This window comes from Rhea pennata, chromosome 3 (assembly GCF_028389875.1).
Source record: "Rhea pennata isolate bPtePen1 chromosome 3, bPtePen1.pri, whole genome shotgun sequence".
Lineage (NCBI taxonomy): Eukaryota > Metazoa > Chordata > Aves > Rheiformes > Rheidae > Rhea > Rhea pennata.
Window position 1 is genome coordinate 42,518,611 of NC_084665.1, and position 14,207 is coordinate 42,532,817.

The 14,207-nt window shown below is 37.0% G+C and overlaps 1 protein-coding gene across 1 annotated transcript in view; it reads right to left on the reverse strand.

Moving 5' to 3' along the window:
• WDR64 (WD repeat domain 64) overlaps window positions 1–14,207 on the reverse strand; it is an 85,341-nt gene that overhangs the window by 36,283 nt on the left and 34,851 nt on the right. The gene's annotated exons all lie outside the window — the stretch shown is intronic.

Genomic DNA, 14,207 nt, shown 5'->3' on the forward strand with positions numbered 1-14,207 from the left:
ATGCTCTTAAAAATTATTCTATCATCACCAATTAACTTCCATGTGCAACTCTCATTCAGTTACCAAAACTATAGTGAGTTTTATATGGACATTTGTGCAAGTTATTTGTATTTGTTCATTTGTGTTGTTAAAAGGCAAGGCTGCACTCTTTTTTTAACATGAATACATGTGTTGGTACAATGCTCCCATCAGTATCGGGAGTGCCTGGGGCTTTGACAAAGGTGCTTGAATCTTTGGATGAAATGTCCCATGAAATATTAGTCTATAAAAACATATCAGCACAAACCACACCAAATATTCAGCTACATTTAGTGGCTCAGCTGTGTCTCAGCCAGAAATAGCCCATAAATACTACTGCTTCCTGTGCTATCGTCCCTGGATGTCTTCCTCCCTCAGCTGTTCCTTATTCTTGACCACTCAACTGATATCTCAGTGGCTTTTTTAGATGATCTTGAAGCAATTAGTCAACTTCTAACTTCACAGTCTTGGCCAGGAAGCAGGAAGCAACCAGCCAGCCATGACCAGGGCTAGGCTTCTGTTTCTCTAAGAGAACAGTAACTTTTGGAGGTATGATGAGGGAAAGAAAAAGAAAAAAAAAAAAAAAAAAAAAAAAAGATGCTCTATTGGTACATGAGTTTGCCTACAGTGGAAAGACAATCCAGTAAGCCTCTTGAAACAATCCTAAGCATCTGTCCATAACAGATGGGCATTGTAACAAAAAAAGGAACCAGAGGAATTAGAGCACCAGTCACTGGACAGTGAGACTGGGAGTTATTTTGAAATGACTTGTGCTTTTCTGGCTGATATATTAGACAGCACAGTGGCTGTGCTATCTAATAGCTATCTAATATCTAATATCTGTGACTGTAAAAACTGAATAATATTGAAAAGTAGGTTTCTAGGGAAATACTATAGTAAGGTGAAAAGAATCTTGTCACTGAACTGAGATATAATATCTTTTCCAGAAACATCACGTACATCAGTTATAAAGTTGGTAGAACAACATAAAATACAAAATACAAAACAAAAATGAATATATGCAATTCTCATAATTCTATGGATTTTATTTTATCAAAGCAATAAGAAGAGTAAGCGATTTCACAATACAAATGAATAAAAGTCAGTACTATTCTTTGCTGCTTGCTCTGCCATTAATTGCAGTACCACTTTAAGAAAATGCAGTCACTTAAAAAGACAGCAAAAACCTGGACACATCACAGCATTCAGAAATCTTTTTTCTTCCTCCCTTTCTAGCTTGTGGGCACAGGATGGAGAGATTATGCAAGCCGCTGTTTCACATGAGTAACTTCAACACAAGGCATCACCAGCACGGCCATGAGATATAATGTCACTGCTGTTCATCTGCATCACCACACATGGCTGTACATGAATTCATGCACAAAGAGTGGCAATAACAAGCATGCTTATTTTGAACTTAGGAGGCGATGAGTGGGAGTTGCCTCAGGAATATTTCATTAATGGTTACTTTATTGTTCTACTTATTTATGGAAGAATTTCTGATGGCACCCTGACTAATTCCATGAATCCCTGAAATCCTTTGAAAATATATTCATGGTAAAATACTTCTAAAACCTGCAGACTGTATTCAAGCAAATAATACACAGTAGGAAAGGGTGGGAGTGCAAAGAGAAGAGCTTCAACTATTTTTAGAAACAGCTTCTTTCTTTTTTCCAGCTGTTTCCATCTAGTAGGAAAATCTGGTCTATAGTTACAGTTAAGTACCTCTACAATACTGGCTTATGTTAATGAAAAGCCTGTTGGTTCAGTTCAGATGCTAGCAGAACTGGCCTTGACCCACAGATACACCTTGTGTATATGATTGAGACTAAATCTGCTGTGTAGGGACTCTTGCTTGAGTTCCCACATTGTGGCTAACCTTCTTCACACAGTAAGTAACAGATAGAGAGGAGCATTCCTGGAATGCAAGTTCCATTTTCTTTGTATCTTGGCTGTGAAAGCTTTAGAAGAATAATTTGTTATCCTGTTCAAGACTGCAACCTGCATCACTCCCCTCAGTTTTGGGGTACTTTTCTTCTGTCTTTCATCTTTCAACCCAATGGTAAAACCACATAGCTACAGATGAATTTTCCAAGGACACTAAGCACAGCTGGTAGCCAAATTCCTCCAGAAGTCAATGTAAATTCATGTCAGAGCCTTTTGAGATCCCTTTAAAAATTAAAGTGTGCACATTTGCACACACAAACACTTTTCTCTCAAGCATCATCTACTTTCCAAGCCCTAAAATTCAGAACCTCATAGAAAAAAGCCAGAGCTATCTCCTTCATCTGGTCTAAAGCCTATATTTGGTGAACATATAAGAACCTGCAACATCCCTTTCTTCTATTTTTCTGAATACCAAAATAAAAGGCAAAAGATACATCACAGCACTTACCAACTAATATGGTAGAAGCAGGGGAGACAGGACAAAAATGCGAAGTCAGGCAAGACAAATTTGCTAAATAAATATTTTACATGTTCTGAGTCCAGTAAAGTTCAGGCCCCAGGAACACCATATCTCTTGCTGAGCTGTCATGAAGAGGCCATTGTGGAAACATTTTTTGACTCTAGCAGAAGTGAATACTCTTCTACCCTTTTCTGTCTGTCATTAACTGAGTTAGAGAAGGACTAAAGACAGCCAGAGGCTGCTGATCAGAAAAAGATACTGCTTCAAATTATTAGTAGTAAGGAATAAAAAAGTGAACTTAAAACTCTGCTCTAAAGAAAATATCTCAAAAACTCTCAAGAGATTGCAATAATTTCTTTTTAATGCTTGCAAATTCTCACATCTCTGTTGATACTTTTTATAAGTTAAGGAATATTGTTTTATGAAATGGACTGACTAGGTTCCTCATTTTATGGATGACTGATGCTGCAAGGCTTTAAAACACCTGTATGAAAAAAGTACTTCTGCAGGATTCACCAAAAGCTACCCTTAGGACATAAAGAAGTTGCACGAACCACAATATTCATTGTAAGCAGAAACAGGAAGAGTAAGCAACAATTAAAGCTGATTTTAGGCTCATGTACTTAGTTTCTCTGCTCCCATCTACTAACTGTTCAGCTGTTTCAAAGTGTCATCAAAGGTTCCATGTTCTAAGTAAAAAAAGTTACAAATTCATACAGAACATCTAAGCCCTCAAGACAAAAATCACCATGTGTGAAGCACAGGTCAAACAGTAGTTCTGCTTACTGTGTTATTTAATATAGAAATTATCCGCAGAGAGTGCAGTTGTGTGTCTTGTGATCCCTGAAGGTGATCCTGCGAGGTATGACAACTCCCTGTAGTTATTAAAAGACCTAGGAACAATTTGATGCCAATGGGATTGTGAGGCTAAACCAAGAAGGATTTAGCTCTAAGCATATTAATGCAATGTAGTGCAGCAGCTGGCACTATAGCATTACTCTCATCTTAGATACAGCATTTGAAACAATTTTCAGGTAATCAACTCTTCATTTACATTTTAAAGCTCCTCTATTTCTTCATTCCCTAGTAGAAAAATCTGTAACCAAGAATCTACTGGTCTGGAAAGGTATTTTTAAAATAGCCTATGCTCTAGAGCTCAGACTATGGGTAGAAGCACTATAGGAATCAGCATGGACTGAATTTACATCTAGATCTCTTTCTGTCCGCAGCAAATGCATATTACTTAATATTTCAATCATCAAATACTTGACCAGAAATAGAGTATCTACTAGATCCTTTCAGCTATTTATGCTGAGAAACAAAAAAATATTTCCCAAAGATATTTTGATATAGCAAGGACGGAGATTTCCTTCAGACACTCCAGCTATCCATTTGCTGTATGCATGTGTGTTTGTTATAATAAATCTAAGACCTAGAGAAAGAAAGTATAACTATGAGCTGGAAAAGTACATCTTTAATTAGTTCTAATCCTTTTTACATTTTGCACTTTTTATTTGCAGACTATCCAAGGGAATAGGTAATTTGTATAAAGCAAAAAGAGGACAGGAAATAACAGAAAATCAGATAAGCTACATAAAAAGTTCAAAGAAGAACATTCAGTGTTCTTGAAGGATCACGTAACAAGAGAATAAAGTTCTTAATATCTGGGATAAGCAAATAAACAGGAGAGGATAAAGAACCTATAAGAATGCAGCAGCAAGGGAAGGATTAACTTTGACTTTCAAAGCAGTATATGAAAAATGATAAATCTGATAAATATGTGGCCATATAATTTCTATGAAAGGATAACTGAAGCAGATATCCCAAATGCCTTTTGTTCAAATTATCTTGATTAAATTTAATGATGCTGATACACAGTACACTTCTGTAACAGCCCTGATTAGCAACAGTTGGACATAAATTAAACATTGTGCTTCCAGCTCATCTGCCCTCATTTTTCAGGAAGAGCACTGACTGTATTATAAACGCATCCTGAAAACAATGTCATTTGATTTCAAAATAGGTTAGATAAACTTCCATATTAACCTGCACAGATGTTAATACAATCACCTGTTCAGTTCTGAACAGGCAAGAGAAATTTTTGACTCCCCACTGGAATATCACAAAACAAACCTGCTATTCAGGAGACCTGGAGGGAAAGGATTGAAACTGATAACATTAAGGTTTGAGTAAATTTGTGAAAGAAAGAAAATACAAAAATTAATGACACGTTTTACCTTCTTCTATGCTCTCTGAAACCCATTTTCTGGTTTCTGTCCACGGGTTCAATAACAGTAAGTTCATTTAGGTTCAGTAAGTTCTGCCCATGGGTTCAATAAGAATAAAAATCAAATATATATAAAAGCATCAACTGTATTGGCAGATTTCAACACAGGAGAGTTTATGTGCTTACATCCAGATGCCTGTATCGGATTTTGAAGAAATTATGAGTCAAATGAAACTCTGCCATGCCCCAGAACACAGACGCAAGAAATCAACCTATTTATTACACTACTCTCCTAACACGTGTACATATATGCATCCCTCTTTCAATATTAGCTGCCAAAAGGGACATTACATTGAAAAAGAGAAAGGCCAAAGAACATTTTGTCCATTGATTTGAACCATGGTTTTGTACTGGTTACAAACAGTACTGTATGGTGTTATAAATACTGAGAACATACTCCTTACCTTTGCCACCTCTGATGATCAAACAAAATTGCAATTGTTTTCAGGAATTCAAGCCCGTAGGTCAGACCTGGCTCACCTGACTCTCTTGAGCAGTCTGATTCAACCAAACCACCACAGAGCAGTTCTAGTAAAAACCATGCAACTGCCAGTGCAGTGAATTTTGGCTTATCGACTTCCATCAACAACTCAGGTGGGCAAGACAAGAAGTTCTAGCCTCCATTGTTCTAGTCCTGAATCTCCACTCCACACTAAGTGAGAGAGGGTGGTTGTCCCTGCTTCACAGCCTTTGAAGCCTCTATAAGGGCTATGCAGTCTGGTCTCTGGCATTAGCTTTAATCTTCTTGTTTCAACAGAGCATTCTGGAAGAAAGACCTCTCAGGTAACAATCTTCTTACCACATCTCCAAATTTGTAGCCCCTATCCCTATGACTGCTTTTTTTCTCAGTGGTTCCTGAACGCACTTGAGGAACTCTGTAATATAAAAAATTAAAATAATAAATGCTAAAGGACAGCTTCAAATTGCAGTAAGAGAATAGTTGGCAGAATAACCATACTGCAGAAGGGGAAACAAAGGGTCCACTTGACAGGAAGGAGGGGAAAAACTCTTCTGTCTAGACTGGAGTGTCAGTTCAGTTTTCCTTTATTTCTCTGCACTGCAAATTGCTCTCATATTACCTTACATTTCCTCAAACTGATGGTCCAAGTTGTGGAAGATAAATTTGTTCCTATACCTATTTGCAATTTCTGTCTGTTCCTGAAAACATGGGAGGATTGAGCTGCAGCAGCCAGTGAGGCAACTGCAGTAGGGAACTACAGACTGTACCGAGGGCAGGAGCATTGCTAGGTCAGATAGGGAAATTCACTTCTTATGACCAGGCATCCTCATGGCAGGCTAATGGGAGACTTCTAAAATGCAGCTACTTCAAAGGTCAACTGGATGGTCTTGGCATCATTCCAGTCTATGTAAGCCCATTTCTTTCCTTTGTCTGAGTGGGCAGCATGAACAGGGGTCTGCACAGATTTCCAAAATTTTTCTGAAACTTGTCACAGTCCTTGTTTCTGGAAACCACATTTTATGGGAACCTTTGCTTGCTGTTCTTCCTCCTTCCTCAAGCTTCATGTAGACTGGTAGATCCAAACACATCCCAGAATCTAAGCTTAAATGATGGTAAGCGTGTCATTTCTCTAAGTATTGTCCAGCCCAGCTGGTCTGTCACTGAAGTCCATGGGTGACATCTGATAGACTTACAGGCTAAAGGCTTTGGACTATTTTTTAAAAAAAGGTCAGCATTGATCTGATGTTTGTAGAAAAACGCTGTAGTACAGAGAGAAACCAGGCAGATCAAGGACCTCGGTACAGGCTACTCTTGCCTTGCCTGGCTTGAGATACCCAACTCATGTCACAGTTCATTATCTACCTAGTGTATATCCTAAAGAAGCTGAGGATACTGCTTGGCTGTAATTCTAAGTCCAAGGGTAGCACTCTTTAAATATTTATAAGTTCTGTTAGCATTTCTCTTCAACAAAAAAAGGTATTGCTCTTATGCTTGAATAAACCATATTGTTTTACTTTCTTAGACCTAAGTAAAAAGGTGTAGAATCTTTTTACAAGTGGGAAATACCTCACTCATACCTGTTTTTGTAACTCCAAAATGATACATATCAGTGAAATTCCAACTATAAACCAAGAGAATAGACTGTTGCAGCCATTTTGTAAAAAATACTTCCAGACAAATTGGTTAGTGGCTTCTGCAGAATAATTTCAGTCAGAGAGTTAAATACAATCATATTTGCAGTTAAGTACATACACTTCCACTTTCATGCCAACAAATTCATTTATGAATACAAGGTGCTGAAACTTTATCAGAAATGAAGAGTCATGTATTACGCAAAAATATGAATCTGTATTTTGATGCAATGACACAGTATACAAGTCAGCACTCTCAAATAAATTAAGCAGTATTTTTTTTTTTTTGATAATATTTTCAACCAAAACATAAGTTCAGGCACAGACACACTCTGAGTGTAGTTGTGATGAATGTCGTTCCCGTCAGTCTGTGACATATAGTATAACAAAAGGAGTAATTTGCGTTTGTGAGAAATCTCAGTATTTTCACTAGAATGATTAGAAACAAATATGTGACACTGATATTTTAATGGCAGTCAACAGATCTCAAAGGAAAATCACTGAGGCTGAACAGTAGATGAAAAAGAAATGGCCGTGGACTACAGCTGTAACTGCATCTATGCATACCGTTGTGTTTAAGGTCTTCTCAACCTGGAAGACCAGGAACAAACTTCTTTCTAGGCTTATTACATTGTAAGGCAAGGCCAGCAACACAGAATTATGACAATCCCAGTCTGTGTCGTCTTCTCTTCCTCAGTGTAACTAATATGAAGATACTAACTCATATGACTAATACAGAAATTATTTAGAAACCCATGGCTCTGCCTGATTTGTAGATATTCTAATGTTATTAAAAAAAAGAAAAAAGAAAAAGAGAAAGTAAGGTCAACTTTTGTGATAAGAGAATTTGATATAAACATTATTTTTGAATAGCTAGATTACAGCATTTTACTAGTAATTTGTTCAATCAAGAAATCCTTAAAATATGCAAGCAAATAAAGCATGCATGTTATAGACTGGTTTGAGGAACCTTCTTTTTTTTTTTTTTTTTTTTTTTTTGGAATGGAACTGTCACTTGTATTCAATTCCAAAACAGTCTCTGTTATCATATGATGTTTGTTTTCTTATTACTGGCTTAGATTAGGATTACCTTTTCTCAGTTAAATTAAATATCACAGAAGATCTAACCAATGTTTTTCCACAAAGCTCTATTGCACACTGGCCAGAATGCCCCACTGTAAACAAAGAAGTCTGTTCAAAATAATTAACCTAAATTCCAGCTTTCAGTGCAACCTGTTTTAGTCTTTTTCATCACTAAATATAGTATTGATTTTTGACACCCAGGTAAGTGTATTCTCTCTGCAGATCTGTTATGGGTAACCATTAAGAAACCAATGTCCTATAAGAAACTCAGTACTGTTCAGACAGCAACTGTCTCACATAAATAGTAACTAATCAAGCAGAACTGATCAAACCTTCGGTGTCACTTTTATTTCCCTGGATGCATTTGATGCTTATTTTATGTCATCCTATGATTCAAGAAAGATGCAAGAGAACTCAGCACTGGTGGTAACAGTGGAGAGTACTATTTTTCTCTCACCTGCAAACAAAGAAGCCATGCATATCCATCTCAGATTTTGCCACTACCTCTCTTTTAAGGAAAGGTTGTAGAAAAATATAGGATTGCCTACAGCTGCCTATGCATTAGATTGCATAACACTAGTTTGACTGGTTAATATGAAGGAGGGTCAAAGTGATCTCCTATCCAAGCTACTTCAGTGATATTATTATTAGAGTTGTACTTCCGATTTTTAAACTTGTTTTACAGCACTAGAGAAATAGTTAGTATTTCCTGTAAGCTTACTTTACATACAGGGGGAAATGGCAGAAAAAAAACAGTAATTGATTTGAAATGTGTGAGCCTTTTAGACCTTTATTTTTCTTTTTTTTCAATTACCATAGCCAAAGTTTCAAGAATACAATGTCTATAGCTGACCTTGATAGGAATCTGCAGGTCAGCTACCACAATGGTACATGTAGATTTTACCATTATATCTGAATTGTGCAGTACACTGAAACAACAGTGTACTGGAGTTCATCCCAGAGTCCTTGCTCCCTGATAATCTGGATGGAAATATGGAGATCCACAAACTGTGCTGCGAACCTCTCTTATATTGACACCTAGGTTCACTTAAGTAGAGACATGTGGGACAAGGATGTGGGATGAGGAAAATGGTCTATGCATTGGTCCTGAGCTGATGTTGAGTGGGATTCAGCGAGGTTACGCACCAGGATCAGACAGATGTATGGTATGCTTGAGATTCACGGTTTAAACAAGGCCTGGAACTATGAGCTATCATAATGAAGACCATGGTGTATAAGAATCTGATTTAAAGAAAATAAGTGACACTGTACTCTCATTTTACTTTTTTGCAAAGTGATGTCAACATACAGTGTAACAATTGTTTGTCATATTAAGAATTCTCCAGTTCACCCAGATGGTAGGTGGCATATTTATTATAATAAATAAAAGCTGAGCTATACTCTGCTGAATGAAAGTAACTCATGTAGTTTCCACGGTATTTTTAAACTTTGCTTATTTGATTACTAATTTATAGAACTTCTGACTTTCTGCTTTTATCACATTCAGTGGGACTGAGTATAGGTCCACTGCAAATGAAAGTTATTCTTCTGCCTATAAAGCTGGTTTTTTTAATAGATTATCACAGACAGTAAGCTTCTTTATACTGGAGAGCTGTGTTTACTATGGGCTGCATAGAGCTATGCTGTAATCTCCATCCTTTCAGAGCTCTGTTCCATCCTTTCCCTCCTTTTCTCCCTCCTCTACCACATACACATGAGAAATGTCTGTAGACACAAGTGACCCGCTGAGTAATCCGTACATTTGGAGTCATCTAACTCATGAAGTCAAGTCATGTGAACAGACTGGGGCAGTGTCAGAAGAAGTCATCTGAAACCCACTCAGATCAGCAACACACGAAAAGCATGCAGAACAGTCCTCTAAAATAAAGCACATATAGCTTAAAAATAATATGAATAAAGCAAACACTGTGTAGGTCTAATCGTGCCTTGGCATATTTGAGTGGACTTCCAAACAATCAGAGGGGTTTTTTTTAATTGTAAATCACTATAGGTCAAGAAGGTTAAATGATAGTAGAATTATATGTCATAATAAAAAGCTTAACTCATGGAATTCAAGAGGAAAACAGACTTCAGAAACAAAAATTGTAACTGCAGAAAACTGGGCACTGACTGAACTGCTTGCCTACATGCAAGTCCAAATAAACACATGCTAAAAAGCCTCACATCAAAAAGATGACAATGTAGTTCTGCCTTTAAATTATGACAGTACATTATATAACCTTTGGGTTAAAAATCTTTCACTTATTTCCATTCGAAACTCTGGACAGATGCTAGAGAGAAGGCCTTCAAATTGAGCACAAAATAGCTTATTTTTGTCTGTTTTCCCAAACTCCCTGAAAACTTCAATGTTGTCTTTAAGCTAGCATGCAGTTATCAGTAACTTTTACTGATGAAAACTAATTCTAAAGAAGCTCTGCACTTCAGAAGCTGAGAGAACTCTACACTTCTATGAAGTTTTAATTTTTGATCTAAGATCAGCACAATCATACTGTTCTCTTCACAGAGACATTTGATTTGTATCTTGGCTATTGTGTCGCTTGAATATTTCTTTTGATACTTTACTAACACTTTGATGCCTCCGTCCCCTCTCCCGGGTTTCCAGTATATCCTGTGCCGGTATTAATCTTTGGTTTCCATGCTCTGGGATATTAAGACTTGCAGTTAATAATCTCATAAACTGGCTTTCCATTGTAATAAAAATTGCCCATGTTTACTAATTTTTCATCAGTGTTGCGAAACTATGGTTTAGGAGTGCTTTATTTTTCCATTTTTATATTAACTGCTGCATACATTCATGCCCTAAATTATGGAACTAAGGTTAATAACATCCACTAAATCCCATTCTGCTTATAATTTATGCATAATGTTTGTGGTACCTTTAAAACCATTCAACGAAGTTTTGGAACCCCCTAATGCAGCCAATACCTCTTCAGATGGCTAATGTCTGTTGCAGCAGAGGCCCGAATCCGAGTCAATCTGGCCCCTTACTGCTGAACTCTATATTATAAATCAATAATATATACGGACTGATAAATACTCTTGAGAGTACATGTGCGAATGTCTTTTCACTCTTAAAAGACCTTTGAGGTCAAATCAGGGCAATGCAAGGCACTTACTAAAATTCTTCATTTGGATCTTTGTTTTAAAGCATTTTACAAATTGTTAATATACAAACATGCTATACCCAAAACATACCAAAGAAGACTGACTATGAGAAGACTAACTGATTTTCTTAAATACACACAGGAAAAATATGTTTGTTAGCTTGAGACTTAGGGGGCTGTTAATCCCCAGGAATTCAATTCACATCATTATAACTTAAAAGCCATGTATCCAAGATAAACTCTACTTGTTCTTTATAAAGTAACAGATAAAGGAATATAGAAAATTACATGTTACTGATTTAGGAAGTGAAAGTGGAAGTTAATTACAATACATGTAATCTAACTTCTACAGTAAAACTGTTTGGGGATATTTTCTGCCAAAAGGTTCCTAAGTTTGTTTCACAGGAATGTGATGTGAACTGTATTTTATGTTCTCATTGTCTGGCCCTGGGCCAGTATTAAAGACATTTAACACATTGCCCTAACCTTGAAACATTTTAAGAACTTTTTTAAACAGATGTAGACAAAATCTACCTCTTTCTCTTGAGCAATTAAGGTTCCTGCTTGCAGTAGAAGAGGTGTGTGTACAAAACATCATCAGCATGTGCCTGCTCACAACAGAAAAGATCACAGAATCATAGAATCAGTAAGGTTGGAAGGGACCTCTGAAGATCATCTAGTCCAATCCCCCTGCTCAGCAGAGTCACCTAGAGCATGTTAGACAAGGTTGCATCCAGGTGGGCCTTGAAGATCTCCAGAGAAGGAGACTCCACAACCTCCCTGGGCAACCTGTTCTAGTGCTTCGTCACTCTCATGTGACTTCTCTAGTGAAGAAATTCCCCCTCACGTTCAGGCGGAACTTCCTGTGTTTCACTTTTTGCCCATGAAGGTAAAGAAAGAAAGATACAGGATAGTTTCTTAATTCTGACGTAGCATTTTATTCTGCTGTGTTGTACATATCATTTGGGCTTCAGGTCTATGTCATGCTCTACATATCGCTTGGCCACAGGACAAATTTAGCTAGCTAATCCTAACAGAGAAGCCTGTAGGTGGCCCCACTGGGCATCTGACAGTGACACCACAGGCGTGCCCTTTTCTTTAAGTGAACCAGCACACTCTCATGTGAACATCCTTTCACTTGACAGTAAAAATGATGAACAGAACTGTTTATTTCTAAGACAATCCTATAAATACTGTAAAGACCACTATGCAGGTGAACCTCTCCATAGACAGGATCTGTACCTCATTCCATGACCTGACCTGACTAGAGGTCTGTCCCATGGTGAAAACTCAGGGTTCCCATAATCTGAACGAACATTTTTTCCTTCTAGTGTTAGTTCTAATAAATGGCATTTTAATCAGTACCTTACAGAATGTCTTTCTTATTGAGATCACATCAAATACTTGCATCAATACATTAAAGAAATAGAGAAGGAAAACAGGATGAATGAGAGTATCAGATTTGCTAATTCACAAAACAACAGGATATCCTCCCTCATAATGACAATGTGAAGAAAGTCTGGGGATACCAGCACTGGGGATTTGTGGCAGCGACTCACATTCCAGTCATTGGATGGGAAAAAAAGCAAAGAAAAAGAGCTATTTTGATTATGGGGAATTTCAAGAATATTTTCAGATTTGCCTTACTGTTATTTTTCATTTATGTTCCTTGGCTAATGAGTAACAGGAGCTAATGCTTAGCTGAACTCTCAAAACTCCATTAGTCACATTCTGAAGAATATCCATAGCTTTCAAGTTTTCCTTTGTTGGTAATGGCTTGCTCATTCCTTAGACCTCCTCCCTACTAAAACAAAAATTCTACTTGAAGAGTGACTAAAAGAGATATTTACCATCCTTCTAACTACACTGGAGGATAAATTATCCCCAGAATTTTAGTCATCAATAGACACAGAACATCAAATCGCATTTAAATTTACTTCAGTGTTGCATGGAAGATGACTTGTTCGTTTCCCTAAAAGGTGATGGACTAATTCACTCAGCTGAATTTGGGCTCAGTGGTTAGCCAAGTTATGTGGATGACACAATTACAGGAAAATAGTAGATATAAAAGATAAGTGAGAAAAAAAATACGTCTTTTTACTGTCAGGAACAATTTCAACATCAGACACTGATTCTAGTTCATTCTCAGGGGTATATAACAGCATCCCAACTCTGCTATCAGAAAGTATCTTTAGCCCAAATCATCCTCATAACACTCTTATTCCTTAGGCATGGAGACATAAAGAGTCTTATGAAGGAAAATACACAAGTAAAGCTTTTCGCTTGTATTATTTCTTAGTATTATTATTGAAGATATTTCTAGGACACCCATACCCCCATACTGAGGGTTTGTTAACAATAGTTAGAACACAGGCACTTATTTTTTATAAAATAAAACAGAGTGAAATTACTCTCTTTAATAGAGAATTATGCTTTATAAAGACTATTAGCCTAAGCCAGGAGACTCAACCAAAACTTGAATGAAATGTGTAGGATTTCTAGTATCTATTGACTATACCTCCACAGAAAAAAATAGAAATGGATGAAAAACGCATCCTAAACCTTCAGGTTAGCTTTTTTCCTTGGCTCTCCTTTAGGCATTCATAAACTGCCTTGCTACTGATACCAATTAGTAAGTTGGAACTTCAACTTAGAAAGCATTTATGTTTTATGAAAAATACAAACAAACATCACAGAGCTAAGTACAGCCTAGAGGATATGGGAAGTCCTTCCATTCTACTCAGAATCTGTAAGACCTCAAATGAGAATGCAGTTTTTGGCCATGTATTTAAGAAATTATATGCATGAATTGGAAGAAATCAAGGAAAAAGATTAGAAATTCTCAGAGATCTAAAACCATGACCTATAAGGAAAGAACTCCAGTCATTCAACCTACAAAAGGAAAGAGAAAAGCTGACAGTTTCCAAATATAGGAAGTGAAAGGAATAAACTATTGCCAGCAAAGAGAAATGGAACAAACTGTTCTCTGCATTTGCTGTGGCTACTACAAGCAGTATTGGCCTTAAAATTGCAGCTGGGAAATTCAGGCAGGATGTTAGAAAAAGCTTTATGAAAAGCTTTTTAACCTTGGAAATAATGGAGCTGTGGGATAGATCATTTAAGAAGAGTATGGTGTCTACCACTGAAGCTCATTAAGAACAGGCTAAATAAACATCTGTCAGGAACGATATAAGTA